Source organism: Cetorhinus maximus, chromosome 3 (assembly GCF_964194155.1).
Source record: "Cetorhinus maximus chromosome 3, sCetMax3.hap1.1, whole genome shotgun sequence".
In the NCBI taxonomy this organism is placed as follows: domain Eukaryota; kingdom Metazoa; phylum Chordata; class Chondrichthyes; order Lamniformes; family Cetorhinidae; genus Cetorhinus; species Cetorhinus maximus.
The window spans coordinates 90,957,430-90,979,991 of NC_135881.1; the positions used below are offsets into that span (position 1 = coordinate 90,957,430).

General features: G+C 42.5%; 1 protein-coding gene across 4 annotated transcripts in view; it reads left to right on the forward strand.

Moving 5' to 3' along the window:
* The window catches only part of galnt1 (UDP-N-acetyl-alpha-D-galactosamine:polypeptide N-acetylgalactosaminyltransferase 1), a 209,668-nt gene that overhangs the window by 101,475 nt on the left and 85,631 nt on the right, over positions 1-22,562 (forward strand). The window lies entirely within an intron of this gene.

A 22,562-nucleotide genomic window follows, 5' to 3' on the forward strand; every position in this document is an offset into this window, starting at 1 on the left:
GTAAAACAACTACAAATTGTGGGGTGGTGGGAAGCCTGAGTCCAACTACTGCAACAGCTTGCACAGAAGCAACTGTTAGATAACTGACTCCATGAGGTGTAGCGCTGACCAGAACTCTCAGCGGAAGGAACTACTTTTCCTTCAAGCCACTGGATAAGATGTACTAGGTCAACCAAACGTTCATGACAGGTCCATTGAGCGGCAGCCTCCAATAGCTTAAATAAGGCTGAAAAAGACCTTCATTGCCATTAAATGATATCTTTAGGTGCCAGGGTGTGGTTGTGCTGAAACACAGCTTTATGGGCAGGACTTAACAAAAGCGCAGGATTGCAGCAATGTTAACAGGGTATCGGCATCCAAGGAACTATAAAGAAGTGGAGCCCCAGAATTTAAGCCCTGAAGAACTGGACAAACCTGAATATTTGTTCCTGCCACAGACATCATTGGAACTCCTGCGAATACTGACAAAATGACTATAAAGTTTTCATCCCTGAACTGGAAGGCGGCAGACCTCCTTATTGAGTTCAGTTTGTTTAGGCAATCAATAGACAGGTCCAGTAAACATATTCCTGTCTCTGAACCAGACAAACAAGCCATCAGGGTAAAAATAGCTATAGGAAACAAATGCCTCCACATACTGAACACATCAGGACTGTCAAAAGACGACCACAAACTTCCAAACAAAATATGATCTACGCTGGAAGACCAGTTAAGAGTTAAACTTAATTTTCACATACGCTGTCTCAAATTTGTCTTTCAGGCAGTAAACCAAGGAGATGATAATCAGTTTGTGAGCCACTGCAGAGGTAAGGGGAGCGATTATGACTTTTCAGAGGCAGAATTGCCTGATAGAATCATCAAGCTTATGGTATCCTTTGAAAGGAACAGAAGCTATCAAAAGATTCTTTTGGACCAACCCAAAGTTTACAGCTTGGAAGCATTACTAAAAAGCAGACCAAGTATGAAGTGATCCTTATGTGTAGACAGAGTTTGGTGCACAGAGGATGCATACGTTCACCATTGGCATGGGAGCCAATTCAAACACACCTAGTAAACCATACAGACGTTGCAGTCTCATACATGCACCCAGAAATTGTCCAGCTTCCCACTTCATATTGCAAGGCATGTGGCACCAGAGGACACTGGAATTGGCAATTCAGGAAGCCAAAACCAGAACAGATGGCTCGACAACATGACAAGACACAGTTGGATGCAAGACAGATGCAGCATTTCAGCAAACAAAGGAGTGTACCAATTATCACAAACAGCAAATCCATGAAATGATTAGCCACACTACAAGGTTGATAATGAGAATGACCAGCCCATTAACACACAGTGAGCAGGCGTTCCATACAGTCAACATCACAATGTAGTGACACCATCCAAAGCTTTTGCCATTATTCACGTTGCCCGCAAAGACTGGGACAAAAACCTAGGATACACTGTGGACAAAAATTGATATGGGCGTAAGTGCTAACATTTTTCCACTTTGCATATTGAAAAGCATGCACCTACGTAAATGGAAAGTGATGGCTCAACCAACCACTGCCAAGCTCTCAGCCTACAATGGCTTGGAGATTCCGTCCCTGGGATCCATCACACTTGAATGTCTCTTAACAACTCACCATGGTCTTCCCAGATATTCCATAGTGTGAACACCACAGGTCTAGCGATTGCAGGCCGACCAGCATGTAGAGACCTGACCTTGGTTACCATTCATAGCATTGACAAGACAATGGTGAAGAGAACAGACCAGAAGGACAACCTTCTCACCTCTGTAGCCAACCTAATATCTTTATAACCGGATAGATTTGACAGGACTGGAAGTTTGATGCAGTATTGCACGTACATGCAGACGCTATTCCTTGCCTTAATCCTCCATGTAAGCATAGCATCCATATCCAGAGTAAGCTGAAAGTAGAATTGGATAAGATGAAAAGAGATAGCACAATCTGTAAAGTCCAGCACCACACCGATTGGCGTAGCTCCATTCTGTGTCGTCATAAAAAATGGCTCTATCGAGTTTGTTTGGATCCAAAGCGTCCAAATGCAGCATTGAAATGATGCCCACATTAAAGTCCCACAGCTGAGGAACTTAAAACCAAAGTTTGCAAATGCCAAGTTTTTCCTGAAAACTTGACGATAAAAATGGATACTAAATGGGACATTTGGAAAAGACCTCGCAGGAGCCAAGACATTCTGCACTTCAGAGATACTGTTTCCAATGATTACCATTTGGATTTCCCATAAGCCAAGATTTTTTCCAACAACACATGAATCATATCACATGTGAAATTCCAGGATGCATCTGCATAACAGATGACATTGCTGTTGTTGACCAAACAAAATGGGAACATAATCAAAATTTGCACCTCCCAATGGAAGAACATTTCTAAAGGGGATTGTGTTCAGTAGCCAAAAATGCAACATTAATATACAAAAGATCAACTTTTTCAGGTCAATATTTTCAAACATGGGCATCTTTCCTGATCCTAGCACATTGAAAGACATTAGTGCAATGCTAAACCTGCAATACAAGTGATCTTCAGTGTTGTTTAGGTTTATTCATTTCCTTTAGCATACGTACCGAACTTCTGGAAAAAGAAGTACTATTTATCTGGAAGGAGGATCATCAGCACACATTTGATGAGCTCAATAAGTTACTGATCATCATCATTTCTATAGCTCGGCAGAGGAAATTACAAGAGAAGTTGATGCATCACAAAAAGGCTTTGGAGTGCATCCTACAAAAGGGAAGCCTATCGTTTTTGCTTCCAAGAGTCTGTCAACAGTCCAAGCCAACTATTCGAATATTGAATGGGAAGCATTAGCCTTGCTTGAGATTATCTGGCGTAAACCATTTAAGTAGCACCCAAAATACAGTGCTTACTCTCAAGGTACAAGGCTACGACTGTGACATATGCTACAAGCCGGGTACAGTCAGTCCGCACTTAAAAGTTATGGTTGCATTCCTGCAAGTCGTGACTTTAAGTGAAACGATTTTAAGTGAATCGTGAGTTCCCATACGAATCAATGTTAAAGCCGGAGTTGGGTTCCTTCGTGGATTTCTTTCTCTGGAAACAACCTATGTACAAGCAAAATACTGTGCCACACATGTGCAGAACTGTGCTGTGCATTCCTAGCTAGGATAACTTGCAAGATAAAATAAGTCACTGAATAAACAGAAATACTGCATAAATTCAAACTAAGGTTACACTAAATCACCCAGACAAGCCCTGAGCAGCGCAGTTTCCTTGTCTCACCCACAACAGTCCTCAAACCCAGCTCAAAGTTTTACTTGCTCTCTTTCTCACTCGCTCTCACTCGTTAATGTTCTCTAGCTCTCGTTTGCACTCGCCCTCTCTTTCGCTCTCTCTCCTTTCCCTCTCTCCGCTCTTTCTCTCTCTCTCTCCCGCCTTTCCCCCACCCTCTCTCTCTTTATTTCCTATCTCCGCTTTTTTCTCTCTCTCTCTCTCCTTTCCCCCCCTCTCTCGGCTCTATCTATCTCTCTTTCTCCCTCCTTTCCCTCCCTCTGCTCTTTCTCTCCCATGCTACTTTCTCTCTCCCACTCTCTCCTTCTCTCCCCATCCCTCCTTTCTCTCTCCCACTCTCTCCTTTCTCTCTCCTTTCTCTCTCTCTCTCTCCCTCTCCTTTCTTTCTCGCTCTCTCTCCTTTGTCTCTCTCTCTCTCCTCTCACCCCCTCTCTCTTCCTCTCCCTCTCTACCCCTCCTCCTCCTCCCTCCTCCCTCTCTCCCTCCCCCTCTCTCCCCCCCTCCTCACCTCCCACCTCCCTCCTCTCCCCCTCCTTCTCTCCCTCTCTCCTTTCTCCTCTCTCCCTTCTCCTCTCTCCCTCTCTCAATCTCCTTTCTCTCTCTCTCCCTCTCTCTCTTGCCCTCCCTCTCTCTTTCACTCTCTTTCTCCCTCCCTCTCTCCCTTCTCTCCTTTCTCTCTCCCACTCTCTCCTTTCTCTCTCTCTCTCCTTTCACTCCCTCTCTCCTCTCACTCCCACTCTTTCCTCTCCCTCTCTACCTCTCCTTTCTCTCTCATCTCCTTTCTCCTTCCCCTCTCTCTCTCTCTCTTTCTCTCTCTCCCTCTCTCCTTTCTCTCCCTCCCTCCCTCCTCTCCCTCTCTCCTTTCTCTCCCTCTCTCTCTCTCTCATTTCTCCCTCTCTCATTTCTCCCTCTCTCCTTTCTCCCTCTCTCCCTCTCTCAATCTCCTTTCTCTCTCTCCCTCCTCTCTCTTTCACTCTCTCTCTCCCTCTCTCCCTTCTCTCTACGCTCTCCTTTCTCCTCTCCTTTCTCTTTCTCTCTCACTCTCCTTTCTCTCTCTCCCTCCCTCTCTCTTTCACTCTCTCTCTCTCCCTCTCTCCTTTTTCTCTCTCCCTCTCTCTTTTCTCTCTCCCTCTCTCCCTTCTCTCTCCCTCTCTCCTTGTTCTCTCTCTCTCCCTTTCTCTCTCTCTCTCTCTCTCTCCTTTCTCTCCCTCCCTCTCTCACTCTCCTTTCACTCTCTCTCCCTCCCTCTCTCTCACTCCTTTCTCTCTCTCTCCTTGCTCTCCCTTTCCCTCTCTGTCCTCTCTCTTGTTCTCTCCATTCTCGCTCTCTCTCCCCTCTCTCCTTTCTCTCACTCTCCTTTCTCTCTCTCTCTCCCACTCTCCTTTCTCTCTCTCCTTTCTCTCCCGTTCCCTCTCTCTCCCTCTCTGTCCTCTCTTTTGTTCTCTCCTTTCTCCTTTCTCTCTCACCCTCTCTCCTCTGTCCTCTCTCTCCTCTCCCTCCTGTCCCTCTCTCCCTCCTGTCCCTCTCTCCCTCCCTACTCTCCCTCTCTTTCTCTCGCTCTCCCGCTCTCCCTCTCCCTCCTTTCCCTCCTCTCCCTCTCCCTCTCCCTCCTCTCCCTCTCTCCTTTCTCCCTCCTCTCAATCTCCTTTCTCTCTGTCTCCCTTCTCTCCCTCTCCCTCTCTCACTCTCCATTCTCTCTCTCACTCAATCTCCTTTCTCTCTCTCCTTTTTCTCTCTCTCTCCTTTCTCACTCTCCTTTCGCTCTCTCTCTCCTTTCTCACTCTCCTTTCGCTCTCTCTCTCCTCTCCCTCTCCTTTCGCTCTTCCTTTCTCTCTCTCTTTCTCTCTCTCTCTCTCTCTCTCTCTGTCTCTGTCTCTGTCTCTGTCTCTCTCTCTCTCTTTCTCTCTCTTCCTCCCTCCCTCCCACCCTTCTCTCCTTTCTCTCCTTCGCCCCCTCTCTCTGGCCAAGGCTGCACCTGGGCCCAGAGCCTGGACCTCTTTCTGACGGTCTGCAGTGGCCCGAGCCCCTATTGGGGGTGAAATTGATTGAGTCGGTGACCTAATTCCTGCTCGTGTTACTCGACAGCTTCCCATTCTGAGCTGTCATGGCACCTCTTTGAATGATGGTGACTGACCTGGCCAAGCCTCTGGGTCAGGCTCCCTGCCCTGCACTCCTGCTCCTGGTATCGGATCTCATTCTCTACCTGCAGCCTGGGCTTCTGGTGATGGCGGTGTCTCTGGCATCAGGACATGGTGGCAACTGGTCCAGAGTGCAGCAGTGAGGGTGGGAGCGGGGCAAGAGTGCAAACAGTGTAAAAGCGAAAGTAGTAATGCAAATTGGAAAAATAGACCCTACAGAATAAGCAGCATTAATACAAAATGACGTTAAGCAAGGCAACTTAAAGCGAGGACTTATTGTAGTTCCATGGTCACATCTGATACTTTTTAAGTCATTTATCCAACCCATCTAAAGCTGCAGATGTTTCCTTAGAAATGTAAGTAGATCTCATTGATACCAACATAAAGACATCTTGCACATCAACCTTATGAGTTTCGGGCAGTATAAAAGCCATTAACTTCAACAAGGAACATCCAATGATCCGGTATTGCAACAATTATGGAACACTGTGATTGGCGGGTGGCCAGAGCCTTCCAGGGGTTCCAGTGACCATTTTGCTGTTATAGCAATGAGCTCAGGATACCCAGAGGTGTTATCTTCAAGGGCAAGCAAGTTCTTGTTCCAGAATCTCTTAGACCTGACATCCTGCAGCAATTGCACCAAGCGCACAGGGACTCAAAAGAGAAACAGTATATTGGAAAGGACCCAATTCCCTTAGCAAAGAGGTCAGTGACTAGGGGGCATAGATTTAAAGTGATTGGTTGAAGGATTAGAGGGAAGATGAGGAAATTATTTTCACCACGGGGTGTCAGAGGTCTGGAACTCTCTGCCTGAAAAGGTGGTAGAGGCAGAAACCTTCAACTCACTTAAGAGGTGTCTGGACATGCACCTGAAGTCCTGTAATCTCCAGGGCGATGGATCAAGTGCTGGAAAATGGGATTCGTCTGGGTGGCTTGATTTTTGGCCAGCACAGACACAATGAGCAGAGTGGCCTCCTTCTGTGCTGTAAGTTTTTCCACTTTTTCCTAAATTTTTAAAATATCTGTAAAGGAGGAATGTGCAGGGATATGGGGAGAGGGCAGGGGAATGGCATTAGGTGAATTGCTCCTTAGGAGAGCCAGCATAGACAATGGGCCAAATGGCCTTAATTTTTGTGCTGTAATGATTCTATGAAGACATTGAATCAACTGTGAGGGAATGAGAGACATGCCAAGCCTACATAACTTGTCACCACAAAGAATCGTTATTATCTCACTAAGTACCTGCAAATCCATAGAATTGCATCTGATCTTTTCAGCATCCGTGGAAATGATTTCTTGGTTGTGACTGATTATTTCTCGAAACTTTTCATTATCCCTCAGTTGCATGACATCCAGTGCAGCCATTGCAGCCACATTGAGATCAAATATTTTTAAAAATCTTTAGCATAGGGCATTGCAAGAAGTTGTTGCGGGCAACTTTTTTTTATTCATTCATAGGATGTGGGTGTTGCTGGCTAGGCCAGCATTTACTGCCCATTCCTAATTGCACTTGAAAAGATGGTGGTGAGCTGCCTTCTTGAACCGCTGCAGTCCATATTGATGTTTTAGTGGTTTGAAAGCAACTGAGTGGCTTGCTAGGCCATTTAAGAGTCAACCACATTGCTGTGGGTCTGGAGTCACATGTAAGCCAGATGAGGTAAGGATAGCAGATTTCCTTCCCTAAAGAACACTAGTGAACCAGGTGGGTTTTACATACCCCCAATACACTGAAAAACTGTTCAAGGCAATGTGTGAATAGCGGGGAATTGACCATACTAGCTCATAACCACACTATCCTAGGTTGGGACTGGCATGATGGAATGTATGGTACACCATTAATTATGAAACATCTGAAAACTAAACAAAGTTTGAAACATCACAATGCTGCACCTTAGAGCAATATCGCTTGGTGCAACATTTCTTCAGCAGAATTATTATTCGGCAGACAAGTGCAAACAACCCTTCCCAGTCATCATTCATTGATACTTCCAGGTGTATGTGATGCGTTCATTGGAAAACGGGAAAATGAAGGACACACATGACTGGCATGCGGGCAAGGAATTACCTAACTTAAACATTGGACAAAGGATATGAATACAACACCTAACCCATGAAACCCATGGAATCCAGCTGAAATCATTAGCATCTGGCAGAACCATGATCCTATCAAGTATGAACACCCAACAGCATAACATTGCAAAGAAACCAATGCCAGATCAAGGAAGTACCAGAACAAGAAACACTAAGTAACCCCATCACAAGTAGAACACAATCTAAGACACGATCCAAGCACAACACTCCAATGGACAACCAGAATTGTGAAAACATATGGCGATCTCAAACCAACTTCTCAGTAACAAGTCTGGGCATATCAGCAAACCACCTTTATGCTTCAGAGTTTATCACTTTGTATAATTGTATATTTAAGCACAACAGTTTTTTCTGATGTAATGTAAATAGTTCTGATTATTTAAGGATGCAACTTTAAGTTAGAAAAAAGAGGGATGTTGTGGCATAGCTTTAAGGAGCATATCTAAAGCTGCTGTATGTCACCAGACAAGATGTGACGTATTTTTGATCATTGGGCAGATGATAGGAGCAATCCTGGGGACCAGACATGTTAACTAGCCTCCCAGATAGTGTTGCATATAGTTTCATCTCTTCAAATAAAAGAACCTATCTAATTGATTTACCAATCCTTTTTATGTGGTTGGTGTGTTGTGCAAGGTAGAAAACATAACAAATCTCAGTGCAATTCCTAAACCTATCTACTCGGTTGTGCTGTAGCTGTCCTTTTTTTTTGGAGAATATCAGTTGACATGTTGTTAAGTAAAAGAAAATGTTCACATTCTACTTGAACCACAAATAACATTAGAGACACTAGATAACAAACTCTACAAGGTGCAAAAGAAACTAAGTTACCTCCCTGCCCAGAAGAACCCTTAGAAGAAATGTACATCTGAACGCCAGGCATCTTCCCCTGCCACCCCAACCAGAATGTTATACCTCACCGTAGCTAAGCAGAACTTCAAGACCAGACTACAATGGTTGATTCACCCTTTTGTGATGGAGAGAGTACAAACACACATGCCCATCACCCCCATTCACCAGAAATTCAGATTTTCTACTGAAAATGAATATGCCCACCCCTGAAGACTAAGTAATTAATTCCTTCCTCCATTTGTGCAGAATAGATCCCCTCTTCCAGAGAGAATATGATGCTCCCACTTGAAGTTTCCCCTCATCATCTTCCCGACCAAGTCAGCATCGATATCATGGCCAAGCTCCAACCCACAATGAACTCTACCTCCTCTCCCACTGAGTATTTTTTTAGGTGATTGGAGCAACCCCCCTCACCCAAATAACAGCTGTCGCCTCCCATGTTGACTCATCTTCCTGTTTAATCTGCTAATGGCCTTGCCCTCCTTATCTCTAAGTTCCTTTGGCCTTGCAAACTCCCCCCCCTCCCCCCCAACTCCCACAGAGCATCATTTAGCTGAGTGGAGCTAACCCTACTGTGCCCCTTCCTTTACCTCCTTTTCTCCTCATCTCCCTTTCCCTCTTCTTTTCTTATCCCTTCTGCCTCATTTTCACTTTCATCTCCTCTCCATCCTTCTTCACTCTTCCTCTACCTTTTTATACCAATTTTTTTGTTGCTGTCTGACCCTGTTTTACCTGAACACCTCACTTGATCCAGACTCCTCTTTGCATCACCCTGGGGGGTGTGTGTCTGTCTAATTAGTTTAACAAAATCTCCAGAGGGCACAAGAAAGCGGCTTGAGAAGAGTGAAGTTGCTACTTTTGGATATTGGTGAAAAGCACAATTGTGAAACAGGTGAAAGTTATCCATATATATTTTTATTTATTGTTCAATGAATGTTCCCATTTGTCATCTGAAACAAAGCCTGTTGTAAAGATTTGTTACATTTCAAGGATGAGAGAAAATACATGTGGAGGCGAAGGATAGACCAAGTATCTAAAGCACTTTGCAAAACGATTTTCTGTTTGTTATGCTATGCTTGCTATCAGGGCCACTGAAGATGCACTCATGATTGTAGGAAGCTAAGACTCATTTATGATGGTATTCTACAATACTGAAGCTGAAGTATCTAAATCAATAATAGCAGAGAAAAACAAAAACTTAACGCTGACATTAGTGATTGAAAACTTCTTGCTGAAAGTGAAAATCATGGCAAATAATGAGGACAGACTGTCAGCTACTAAAAATGTTTAGTCTACCTATTATCCAGAACTTTATGTAACAGTGTGATTGTATGTAGGCATTATGAATGGTCATTTGTTCCAAAAGCATAAATAGAGAGAAGCTTTTAAGCTCTTTAGCTTAATATCAAAACTGATTTAGGTTCAGCATGCTCTGGTTCTGGACATATTCTGATTTAAAATCTTTTGTGTGTGTTACTAAGCTAATTTATTGGTAGCAGAAGAATTCTCCAGTTAGAAATTGATACTGGTCACACTGTCTTCCTTTCTTCCTCCATTCTCTTTTGACCCAATCATTTTGCTTTTATCTTTAGCTCTACCCAATCACATTAAAGCACTCTTCCTTACCTAATTTCTTCAATTTTTAATTTTTAATTTCTAACTTCTTTCTTATTCTTGCTTTCCATTTTCCATTTTTGAGTTGGGAACATTTTTAAGGAATGAGCTGCTGAAGAACGAGCAACATCATTAGCTTGTAAAAGCCAATTTTGGGAGGAGGTTAGGGCATTAAATATGGAAAGAAAAACCAGATACTGTTGCTCGGACATTTTCAGATGTTTGAACTATATAGTACTTCTGCCTCAAACCTTTTTTTTGGTGATCTTAACTGGAATTGAACAAAATGGATGGCATCCATTCCTTGGTTATATCGCCAAAGTGACTGACCAAACAAGATCAAAGTAGAGTCTGTCAACGTGGGTAACAAAATTCACATTTTCATATTTCCGTGAGTACAATTCCTTTGTGTAAAATTGGGGAGTACTTGGAACAAATAATATCCACCCCACACCCCACCACCAGCTTGAGAAATTGAAAAATAAATTAAGGAATGAGGACAATTACATGCTTTTCAAAAGCAGGTCATTTTGAATAATCGAGGAAAATTAAATTTAATGTATAAGTAGCAGATTGGAATATTTTGACTGAACCTTAAAAGTTTGTTATGCCAAACATGAAGGGCACTCGGGTAAATTTCTGGTACACATTATGAGAGAGTAAATAGATTTGACCCAAAGGATTATTTCAAAGATTAGGAAAGCTAATGGAACCATGTACAGTCAACTCTAAACTCTACTAAACCTGGAGAAGCAAATTTGTGATGTAATTTATTTGTACAGAGCTTTGTTTTCCTGAATAATTTTCTACAGCATCTATCTTAGACCATTTTTTTCAAAACTGCTTTTTGTTTTGACAACAAAGATATTTTCTTAACTGCATCATTTTGAGGAGGAAGTTGATTTTTTTACATTCCAATTTGTACAACTTTTTTTTAGATTCATTACAGTTTTATTTATCTTTTATGTGCTGATTTTGCTCATTTTTATGCAGTCAATCCCACATATAATGAATTCTAGTTTGTCACTCTACTGTTGGGAGTTTATTTAGAATAGAGATGACTGTGTGCATGGCAGTAAATTAAATCAAATAAATTGTTATTTACCTATTTTTATTGAATTTTTGCAGACATTGTTATTTTTAAACATCTTGTGTAGGGCTGAGAATTCTTGTCCACAAACCTTACTACCTGTCACAAATTTTGGTTATGCTCTTTGATCAACAGCCGTTTAGAATTACAATTGCCTGAATTTACCATTCAGTTTTGTTTTGGTGAATTGTCATGTAGTTCCGGTCTCTGAGGAGCAGGTCTCTGAAGTTCTTCTCCCAATTCCATTGCCATTTGTGTATAGATAAAAATGAAAATATCACCTGACGGTGGGGAACACATTTTGCTTGTATACATTTTAAATATTTAGCGTGTTGAAAGAATACGCAAATTTGATTTTGGGAGAGATAATAGAGCTATTCATAAGACATATTAACTGTTCACTTATTTGACAAAGTGCCACATCAAAGGGTACTATGCAAAGTAAGAGTTCATGGTGTAGGCTAACATATTAGTGTGGATAGAGGGTTGCTTAGCTAATGGGAAACAGAAAATAGGTATAAATGGCATTTTCCAGTTGGCAAGATGTGACAAGTGGAGTGCCACAGGGTTCAGTGTTGGGCCCTCAACGATTTACAAATTATATCAATGATTTGGATGAAGGGACCAAATGTATGGTTGCTAAATTTGCTGATGATACAAAGACAGACAGGAAAGTAAGTTGTGAAGAGGACATAAGGAATCTGTGAAGGGATATAGATAGGTTAAGTGAGTGGGCAACAGTTTTGACAGGTGGAGAATCATGCGGGTAAATGTGAACTTGTCCACTTTGGCGGGAAGAATAGAAAAGCAACATATTATTTAAATGGAGAGAGATTACAGAACTGAGGTACAGAGGTATCTTGGTGTCCTGGTACATGAATCGCAAAAAGTTAGTATGCAGGTACAGCAAGTGATTAGGAAGGCAAATGGGATGTTGTCATTTATTGCAAGGTGAATGGAATATAAAAGTAGGGATGTTTTGCTACAGTTGTGTAGGGTGTTCATGAGACCACGTCTGGAGTACTGTGTACAGTTTTGGTCTCCTTATTTAAGAAAGGATATAAATGCATTAGAAGCAGTTCAGAGAAGGTTCACTTGACTGATACCTAGGATGGGAGGGTTATTTTATGAGGAAAGGTTGGACAAGTTGGGCTTGTATCCATTGGAGTTTAAAAGAATGAGGGGTGATCTTATTGAAACATATACAATCCTGCGGGGGTTTTACACGGTGGATGCTGAAAGGGTGTTTAGAACTATGGGACACAGCTTTAAAATAAGGGGTCTCCCATTTAAGATGGAGATGAAGAGAATTTTTTTTCTCTGATGGTCGGGAGTCTTTGGAATTCCCTTCCCCAGAGAGCAGTGGAATCAGGGTTATTGAATATTTTTAAGGCAGAGGTAAATAGATTCTTGACTAACAAGGGAATCAAAGGTTATCAGGGGTAGGGGGAATGCGGAGTTGAGGCCACAATCAGATCAGCCATGATCGTATTGAATCGCAGAGAAAGCTCGAGGGGCTGAATGGCCTACTCCTGCTCCTAATTCATATGTTCATAGTGTGCAAAAATGCTGCTGTTTTACCCTACCTAGCAATATTTTGGAGTAGTTAATTGTATGCCAAGTGTTTCGGAGTGCCCTGAGAGGCATTATATGGCACTCTATTGGCAGGTTTATGTGCTTCTGAGGTATGTCAGCTGGGTGCAATTTCCTTATTCTTTGGCTGGTAATCACCCAATCCTCATTCTTTTTTCCCTCAGTGTAGTTACAATCTCCAATATGGTTAAATATGTACTTAATTTACTTTTCCATAACAGTTTTATGGGAAACATGGGAAGTAAATAATGCCCTGCTCCTTGCAGCCAGATTGCCTTTGTTACAATTCCTGTAGAGACCGATAACTTTTAACAAGAAAGGAATCCCCACGACACCAACAGAAATAACTGAAGGACAGGATTTCACTTTGTAAAACTCTTACTGTAACAAACCAACCATTAATTAACAAGCTACTAATACTTCAAAAGGATAAGTAAATTTCAGTTAAATAGCCGATAAAACAAAGATGTGTTGTACAAAAACTATAAACAGTCCCACCCCGCCCCCTCAGCATATATGGCATTAAACTCAGCTACTAAGTCCCACAGCTATCTGTATTTCCCTGCTGGTGATTCAGTTCCTTTACTTCTACAAGAGGTAGGCCCAAAGTCCCTTCAGACAGCCGACGTACCACACCTGATTTCCATAGGCCTCCAAAAGGCATATCTTTCTCGACCTTACTGCTCAGCTCTTGGAACCTAATTTTTGGTCTCCTTTGCTAGCAGCCATGACTTCCCCATTCAGCTGCCTTACACCCACGATTTCACAGTCCCTGTCCTAGCCACAGAGACTTCTCCCTGCTTCTTTGCCAGGATCTGTGTCTTTGTTTTGTGCAACAGTGTGCTACTCCCAGCTGCTGAACCCAAGCTGTAATTTGATATCCCAATTAGCTTTATTAGCCTTTTTTAGTTTCCAACCCTACAGCAACCTCAACCAGAGTTTAACTTCTCAACATTTAAAAAAATTCTTTCATGGGATGTGGGCATCGCTGGCTAGGCCAGCATTTGTTGCCCATCCCTAATTGCCCTTGAGAAGGTGGTGGTGAGCTGCTTCCTTGAACCACTGCAGCTCATGTGGTTTAGGTACACCCACATTGCCATTTGGGAGAGATTTCCAAGACTTTAACCCAGCAATGATGAAGGAACAGCAATATAGTTCCAAGTCAGGATGGTGTGTGGCTTGGAGGGGAAATTGCATGTGGTGATGTTCCCATGCATCTGCTGCTTTTTGTCCTTCCAGGTGGTAGATGTTGCTGGTTTGGAAGGTGCTGTCAAAGCAAGAGTGATGTCTTACCCAGGAAATCTAATTAGCATCTTTTCCATAATTATCTTTGTTTCTTTAGATTTAAAGGGACCATCACAAAAAGAAAACACAGGCTTTTCCCAAAGTGCAAGGGTCATCATAGTAGCTCATCAAGAAGCTCGACATTGAGATACATGGAATTGCATAAAGACCCATTAAAAGCCTATGAACAAGTGTAACAAACAGCTTTGCCACTGGCTACAAGTTCTAACCCATTGTTTTCTTTGGATTAGTGAATAATAAATTTATGGCATCCCACAAAACCTGGGTATTGTGGTGAACAATGTTAATGAACTTACAGCAAGTGCCATCCCAAAACTATGTTTTGATCTGGATGAACCAGCTGTCATAGGAAGTGCTAGTTGCTGATGATCAAATTAAATTTTGAGTTTTATCAAACCTTCATAAGAGATTACCTCACACCAAAAACACAATTTTTAAAATATCAGAACAATTTAATATCTGTAAACATGATTGGGCACTTCTGAAATACTCAGCCACATTTGAATAAAACTTCCTGATTTCTTTCATCACCTAGCTTTTAGTTGGAAAATAGAAACAATGAAATTTTATTGCCTACAAATGGTCTGTCCATTGACAATAATTTTTCATTTATTCACTGAGCTTTTTGTTGGATTTTCACCAAATTTGATTTCCTCTATCAGATTCATGGAAATTGAAAACTTTGGAAACCATGCTCTTATACTTGTGTGAATAAACACAAAATTTTAAATAGTACAATTTTTTTTTAAGTACCTTGATTACATTCTCACAAGTCACTTCCTCTAGTCAGCCATCGGGTTTTGTAAAAAGGTGAGCTGTTTGTGGATATTGTGGAAATCAATTGTTGGGTAGTCTGCTTTTACCTCTTTTGCAATAAAATTGCTGGGCAACTTCTATTTCAATATTTTCTCTTAAAGTGTACGCCTGAGAAGGATTTTTTCTCTATCATTAGCTATACTGGAAATTATATTCGATTGCAGCAAGAAGGAACAGTTGCATCGACCTCCAATCTTGATTGCTAGAGAATCTAGAATAATTACTAGGCATGGGCATATTTATGTTGATCTTTAGAACATGATCTTTGTTTAATCATCAATCAGTCATTGAATTATAACCTTTTTTACTCTTATTGTAGCTCTTCCACTGCTTAACACTTCAATGTGTATTCTAAAAGCTGCCAAAGCTTTGGATAACTAATGATTTCAATTTAATATATATGAGTTATTTTTTTGAGGATTTTTGAAGTCTGGGTCATTTTACTATTTAATCTTAAATTTAGTGAGTTTGATATGGCCAATTAGTTTAAAATAAAAACAGCAAATGTTGGACATACTCAGCAGTTCAGGTAGCATCTGTAGAATGAGAAATAGAGTTGATGTTTCAGGTTGATGACCTTTCATCAGAACTGGAAAAAGTTAGAGATGTAATAGATTTTAAGCAAGTACACAGGCGGGGATGTGGAGGAAGGGAAGAAAAGTAAGAGTGTCACGAAGGGCTCCTTACCTTCAGAATGCTGAAAGGGGTAGGGAGAATTTTATTCATATGGGATGTGGGCATCACTGGCTCGGCTAGCATTTATTGTCCATCCCTAATTGCCCTTGTAAAGGTGATAAGCTGCTGCCTTAAACCGCTGCAGTCCATGTGGTGTAGGTACACGGACAGTGCTGTTAGGGACAGAGTTCCAGAATTTTGACCTAAAGACAATGAAGGAATGGCGATATATTTCCAAGTCAGGATGGTGAGTGACTTGGAGGGGAACTTCCAGGTGGTGGTGTCCCCATGTGTCTGCTACCCTTTTCCTTCTAGATGGTAGCAGTCGTGGTGGAAGATGCTATCTAAGGAGCCTTGGTGAGTTCCTGCAGTGCATCTTGTCGATGGTACACACTGCTGTCATTGTGTGTTGGTGGTGGAGGGAGTGAATGTTTGTGGATGGGGTGCCAAATAAGTGGGTTGCTTTGTCCTGGATCATGTCAAGCTTCTTGAGTGTTGTTGTAGCTGCACTCATCCAGACAAGTAGCGAGTATTCCATCATATCCTGACTGGTTTATAGATGGTGGACATGCTTTGGAGAGTCAGGAGGTGAGTTACTCACCACAGGATTCCTAGCCTCTGATCTGCTCTTGTAGGCACAGTATATGGCCAGTCCAGTTCAGTTTCTGGTCAATGGTAACCCCCCAGGATGTTGATAGTGGGGATTCAGTGATGGTAATGTCAAGGGGTGATGGTCAGATTCTTTCTTGTTGGAGATGATCTTTGCCTGGCACTTCTGTGACGTGAATGTTATTTACCACTTGTCAGCCCAAGCCTGTCCAGGTCTTGTTGCATTTGTACATGGACTGCTTCAGAATTTAGTGGTGGCATCGTACCAGAGATGGAGTATGGTAATCCATCGAAATTGGAGGTTGGTGGGGTGGAAGGCAAGGACAAGGGGAACCCTATTGTTGTCCTGGGAGGAAGGGGTGGGAGCAGAAGTGTGGGAAATGAGATGGGCACAGTCAAGGGCACCGTGGAGTGGAGTGAAACCCTGAGTTGAGGGAAAAGGGAAGACATAGTGTTTTCACGATTATGGAAGGTGGCATCATCAGAACAGAAAAACAGAAACTGAGAAGCTGGGAAAATGGAAATGTTTATCAGCTGTTAAGGTACGCAACAGGGTCCCAGTTCGATTCGGTATTTATCCAGCAAATGCATTAGACCAAGTAATCCATGAGTTGTGAAGTCACAAATGTTGTGTTCTCATTGATTAAATGATAACTCTAAAAATTTTATTCACCTGTTTTTAAAAAATAGCTAGCTGTGTGTATGATATTGAAGTTTGAATAATGTGTTTGTGTCAGGAAGATATCATTTTTTTAATTTTATTGGAATTTATTGTAAAGTAGAGCAATAGTGGGGTGTGTGCGTGTGACTTATTTGAATTAAAGACAGCTGGTCTGAAGGCTTTGATGTAAGAAGAGAAGCTAAGTTTGAAATGCTAAATAGGTAAACATGGGTGAAGTTTTAGGATGTGAAGTGCAAAGGGAACATTTGCATTTTTAAATAAACCAGAGTAGCTTGAATTTAAAAGGGGTTAAGAAGAAAAAGTTAAGAAACTGTGTTTATTTTTCCCAAAGATTACTGGTAAAATTAACACTATGATAGATTTTTATTATTAGAGAGGTAAAGTCCAGAGACATAGTGAAACGGTGGGAATTTGCATTCAAAGGGGAAAATATATATGAAGGAGAGAAGGCTGTGTGTAAGGGCAGGCATTTTAAGGTCTAACACAAGTGTGAAATTCCCCAGCATCTAAGCCTCATGCTGCTGTCTACAAGGAAACGAAGCTGAGAAAAACTCACTTTGAATTTGACTGTTCAGTGTGTCCTGTTACTTTGCCTGGGTCTTTTAAAATCTGTGTGTCCTTCCTGTTGCCTTAACGGAGGTGCAACTAGGAGTTAGATTAATTAGGGGACTTAGAAGTGTAGCCTGGGAAGAGTGTCCTGCAGTCAGCATTGCGGTGAAGCAATCTGGGAAGAGTGTCCTGCAGTCAGCATTGCGGTGAAGCAATCTGGGATGAGTGTCCTGCAGTCAGCATTGCGGTGAAGCAGTCTGGGAAGAGTGTCCTGCAGTCAGCATTGCAGTGAAGCAGTCTGGGAAGAGTGTCCTGCAGTCAGTTCTTGTTGAAAATAACAAGAGTGACATCACAAGACAGCGTGAGAGCACGGCGGAGAGATCAGAACCAGTGCGAGTGCGGGGAAGCTTCAAAAAGTGACGTTAGCACAGAGATGAGAGCTGATTGGTAAGTAGTGGGTAAGTGTTTTTCTCTTCTTTCTCCAGTTTAAAATAGATTAAGCTAAGGAAAGGCAAGAGTTCTAGTTTTTATTTAAAGTATGTAAATTATTTAACTTTTTTTTACTGTACTTAACTTAAAGTGAGGGGGTTTTTTTCAACTAGAGGCATGGCAGGGCAGCTCAGTCCCGTGTTCTGTACCATCTGCAACATGTGGGATGCTCCTTGCGCTCTGACCGACCACGTGTGCAGGAAGTGCCACCAGCTGCAGCTACTTGAGCTCCGAGTTTCAGAACTTGAGCGGCAGCTGGAGGCACTGAGATGCATCCGCGAGGCTGAGTGTTTCGTGGATAGCATGTTTTTAGATGTGGTCACCCCACAGCTCATAGAAGTGCAGACAGAGAGGGAATGGATGACCATCAGTCAGAAGAAAGATGTCAGGCAGGTAGTCAGGAAATCCCCAGGGTGCATCTCGCTCGAGAACCGTTTTTCTGTGTTGGAAAACGGTGAGAGTGAAGGTTTCTCTGGGGAGTGCAGCCACGCTCATAGCACTGTAAGTGGCTCAGCTGCACAGTGGGGGAGGAAAAAGAGGGGAACAGCAATAGTGGTAGGAGACTCAATAGCAAGGGGAACAGACAGGCGTTTATGTGGCCATAGACATGACTCCAGGATGGTATGTTGCCTCCCTGGTGCCAGGGTCAAGGATGTCACTGAACGGCTGCAAGGCATTCTAAAGGGGGAGGGCAAACAGACAGATCGTGGTACATATTGATACCAATGACATAGGTAGAAAGAGGGATGAGGTCCTGCAAGCAGAATTTAGGGAACTAGGAAGCAGATTAAAAAACAGGACCTCAAAGGTAGTAATCTCTGGATTACCTCTGGTGCCACGTGCTAGTGAGTATACAAATAGGAGGTTAGTCCAGATGAATGCGTGGCTGGAGAGATGGTGCAGGAGGGAGGGCTTTAGATTTCTGGGACATTGGGACCGTTTCTGGGGGCGGGTGGGACCTGTACAAAGCAGACGGGTCGCACCTGAACCGGAATGGGACCAACATCCTTGCAGGGAGGTTTGCTAGTGCTGTTGGGGAGGGTTTAAATTAACTTGGCAGGGGGATGGGATCCTAATAGGAGGTTCAGCAGGGGGAGATGCACAGCCAAAATTGGAATAGAGAGCAAGTGAGCCTGGAAGGCTTAGAAACTATAGGCCAGCTAAGACACAAGAGAGTTTGGCAAAGTTGGATGGTATTTATTTAAATGCAAGGAATTTGACGAATAAGGCAGGTGAGTTGAGGGCACAAATTAACACATGGAAGTATGATGTCATTGCTGTTACACAGACATGGTTGAGAGAGGGACAGGATTGGCAGCTCAATAATTCAGGATATAGGGTCTTCAGGCGAGACAGGGAAGGAGGTAAAAGAGGAGGGGGTATCACAATATTGATCAAGGAATCAATTACAGCAGTAAGGAGGGACGACATCTTAGAAGGGTCCTCAAATGAAGTCATATGGGTAGAACTTAAAAACAAAAAAGGAGCAATTACATTATTGGAAGTGTACCATAGGCCCCCAGACAGTCAGAGAGAAATAGAAGAGCAGATATGTTGGCAAATTTCAGAGAAATGTAAAAATAATAAGGTAGTAATAGTGGGAGATTTCAACTTCCCCAACATTACCTGGGTTAATCATAGTGTGATAGGTTTAAACGGAGCGGAATTCTGAAAATGCATCCAGGAGAGCTTTTTAAACCAGTATCTAGAAGGTCCTACAAGAGGGGGCGGTCCTGTGCTTAATTTTAGGGAATGAAGCCGGGCAAGTGGTAGAGGTATCAGTGGGGGAGCATTTTGCAGATAGCGATCATAGTTCCGTTAGATTCAAGGTTATTATGGAAAAGGACAAGGATGGGCTAGAAATCGGAGTTCTAAATTGGGGGAAGGCCAATTTTAACAAGATCAGATATGATTTGGCCACAGTGGACTGAGAGCATCTACTTTTAGGTAAATCTGTGTCAGAGCAGTGGGACTCATTCAAGAAAGAAATAGGGAGAGTACAGGGCCAACATATTCCAGTAAGGGTGGGACCAACAAATCCAGGGAACCCTAGATGTTAAGGAAAATACAGGATTGGGTAAAGAGTAAAAGGGAGGCTTATGACAGATACCGAGGGCACAAAACAGTGGAAGCCCTAGAGGAGTATAGAATATGTAGGGGGGGAACTTAAAAAGGAAATTAGGAGAGTAAAAAGGGGGCATGAAAAAACATTGGCAGGTAAAATAAAGGAAAGTCCAAAGTTATTTTACAAGTACATTAAGAGTAAGAGGATAACTAGGGAAAGAGTAGGGCTCATGAAGGACCATAGTGGTAATTTGTGTGTGGAGCCAGAAGACGTCGGTAGGGTTCTAACTTTGTTGGTGTTCACAAGTGAGAGGGATGACATGGGTATGGAAATCAGGCAGAAGGGCTGAGATATAATTAAAGAAATTAGCGTAGAAAGGGAGGAGGTTCTAAGTGGTCTGGCAGGCTTAAAAGTAGATAAATCTCCAGGCCCGGATGAAATATATCCCAGGCTGTTGAGTGAGGCAAGGGAGGAGATAGCAGGGGTGCTGGCAATAATTTCAATACCTCTCTGGCCACAGGAGAGGTGCCAGTGGACTGGAGGACAGCCAATGTGGTACCGTTATTCAAAAAGGGAGGAAAGGCTAAACCAGGGAACTACAGGTCAGTAAGTCTAACCTCATTGGTGGGCAAACTATTGGAAGCAATTCTGAGGGACAGAATTAATCTACACTTGGAGAGGCAGGGATTAATCAAGGACAGTTTTGGTTTTGTTAAGGGGAGGTCATGTCTGACCAATTTGATTGAATTTTTCGAAAAGATGACCAGATGTTTAGATGAGGGCAATGCATTTGACGTAGTCTACTTGGACTTCAGCAAGGCTTTTGATAAGGCCCCACATGGGAGACTGATAACGAAGGTAAGAGTCCATGGGATCCAAGGCAATTTGGCAAATTGGATCCAGAATTGGCTGAGTGGCAGGAAGCAGAGGGCGATGGCTGAGGGTTGTTTTTGTGACTGGATGCCTGTGTCCAGTGGGGTTTCACAAGGATCAGTGTTGGGTTCCTTGCTGTTTGTGGTATATATAAATGATTTAGACTTGAATGTAGGAGGGCTGATCAGTAAGTTCGTGGATGACATGAAAATTGTTGGGGTGGTAAATGAGGAGGATAGCCTTAGATTACAGGAGGATATAGACGGGCTGATCAGTTGCAAATGGGATTTAATCCGGATAAGTGTGAGGTGATGCACTTGAGCAGGACAAATAAAGTACAGGAATACATGATGAATGGTAGGACCCTGGGAAATACAGAGGATCAGAGGGACCTTGGTGTGCATGTCCACTGGTCCCTTAAGGTAGCAGGACAGGTAGATAAGGTGGCTAAGAAGGCATATAGGATACTTGCCTTTATTAGCTGAGGCATAGAATATAAGAGCAGGGAGGCTATGCTGGAACTGTATAAAATGCTGGTTAGGCCACAACTAGAGTATTGCGTGCAGTTCTGGAATTCGCTTGAGAGGAAGGATGTGATTGCACTGGAGAGAGTGCAGAGGAGATTTACCAGGATGTTCTCTGGGCTGAAGAGTTTTAGTTATGAGGGGAGATTGAATAGACTGGGGTTATTTTCCATGGAGCAGAGGAGATTGAGGGGGGACATGATTGAGGTGTATAAAATTATGAGGGGCATAGATAGGGTAGACAGGAAGGACCTTTTCCCCGTGGTGGAGGGATCAATAACCAGAGGGCATAGATTTAAGGTAAGGGGCAAGAGGTTTAGAGGGGATGTGAGGAAGAATTTTTTCACCCAGAGGGTGGTGGGAATCTGGCTGCAAGGGAACTCACTGCCTGCAAGGGTGGTTGAGGCAGAAACCCTTGTAACATTTAAGAATTATTTGGATGTGCACTTGCTATGCCATGGCATACAAGGCTATGGGCCTAGTGCTTGAAAATGGGATTAGAATAGTTAGGTACTTGTTTAACCGGTGCAGACATGATGGGCCGAATGGCCTTTTTCTGTGCTGTAGACCTCTCTGACTCTAAGTTATTTTAGCAGTAATTTGTAGGCACATGTATGGTCTTACAATCTACTTTTATTAATAAATGTTTAATTTATTTCTGTAAAAAACCTCTAAGCCTCAGTGGCCTTTTTACTGAATTCAAAGCCCACATCTCAAAATAACTACAAATTGCAAATAGTTGTGGCAGCTGCTTCAAGTTTCCCTCAGAGATTTGAACAGCTTAGCATTTACCATCCACCTGCCATAACAACTTGACAAAGTTTGTTATCTGTAATTTGCATTTATCTGCTGGTGACATTTGTAGATGTATGATTTTTACAATAACGCAAGTATTTTATGGTTTTAAGGCTGTCATCCATTGCGATTTGGATTACTTTTTCAATTTTTTTATCTTTTTGCCTGTTTCTTGTGGTAATGAAGAACATGTTCTTTGAAGCCTTTTTTGCATTATGAAAAGAAAGACTTTAAATTTTGTGGCATAAGAACAGAAGAAATAATAACATAAGAAATAAGAGCAAGAGTAGGCAGTTCGGCCCCTTGAGCCTGCTCCGCCATTCAATAAGATCATGGCTGACCTGATTGTGTTTCAAATTCAACATTCCCATCTACCCTGATAACTTTATTCCCTTGCCTGACAATTTATCCTCCTGCCTTAAAAATATTCTTTGACCCCGCCTCCACCGCCTTCTGAGGCAGAGAGTTCCAAAGTCGCACAACCCTCTGAGAGAAAAAAATTCTCCTCATCTCTGTCCTAAAAGGGCAAG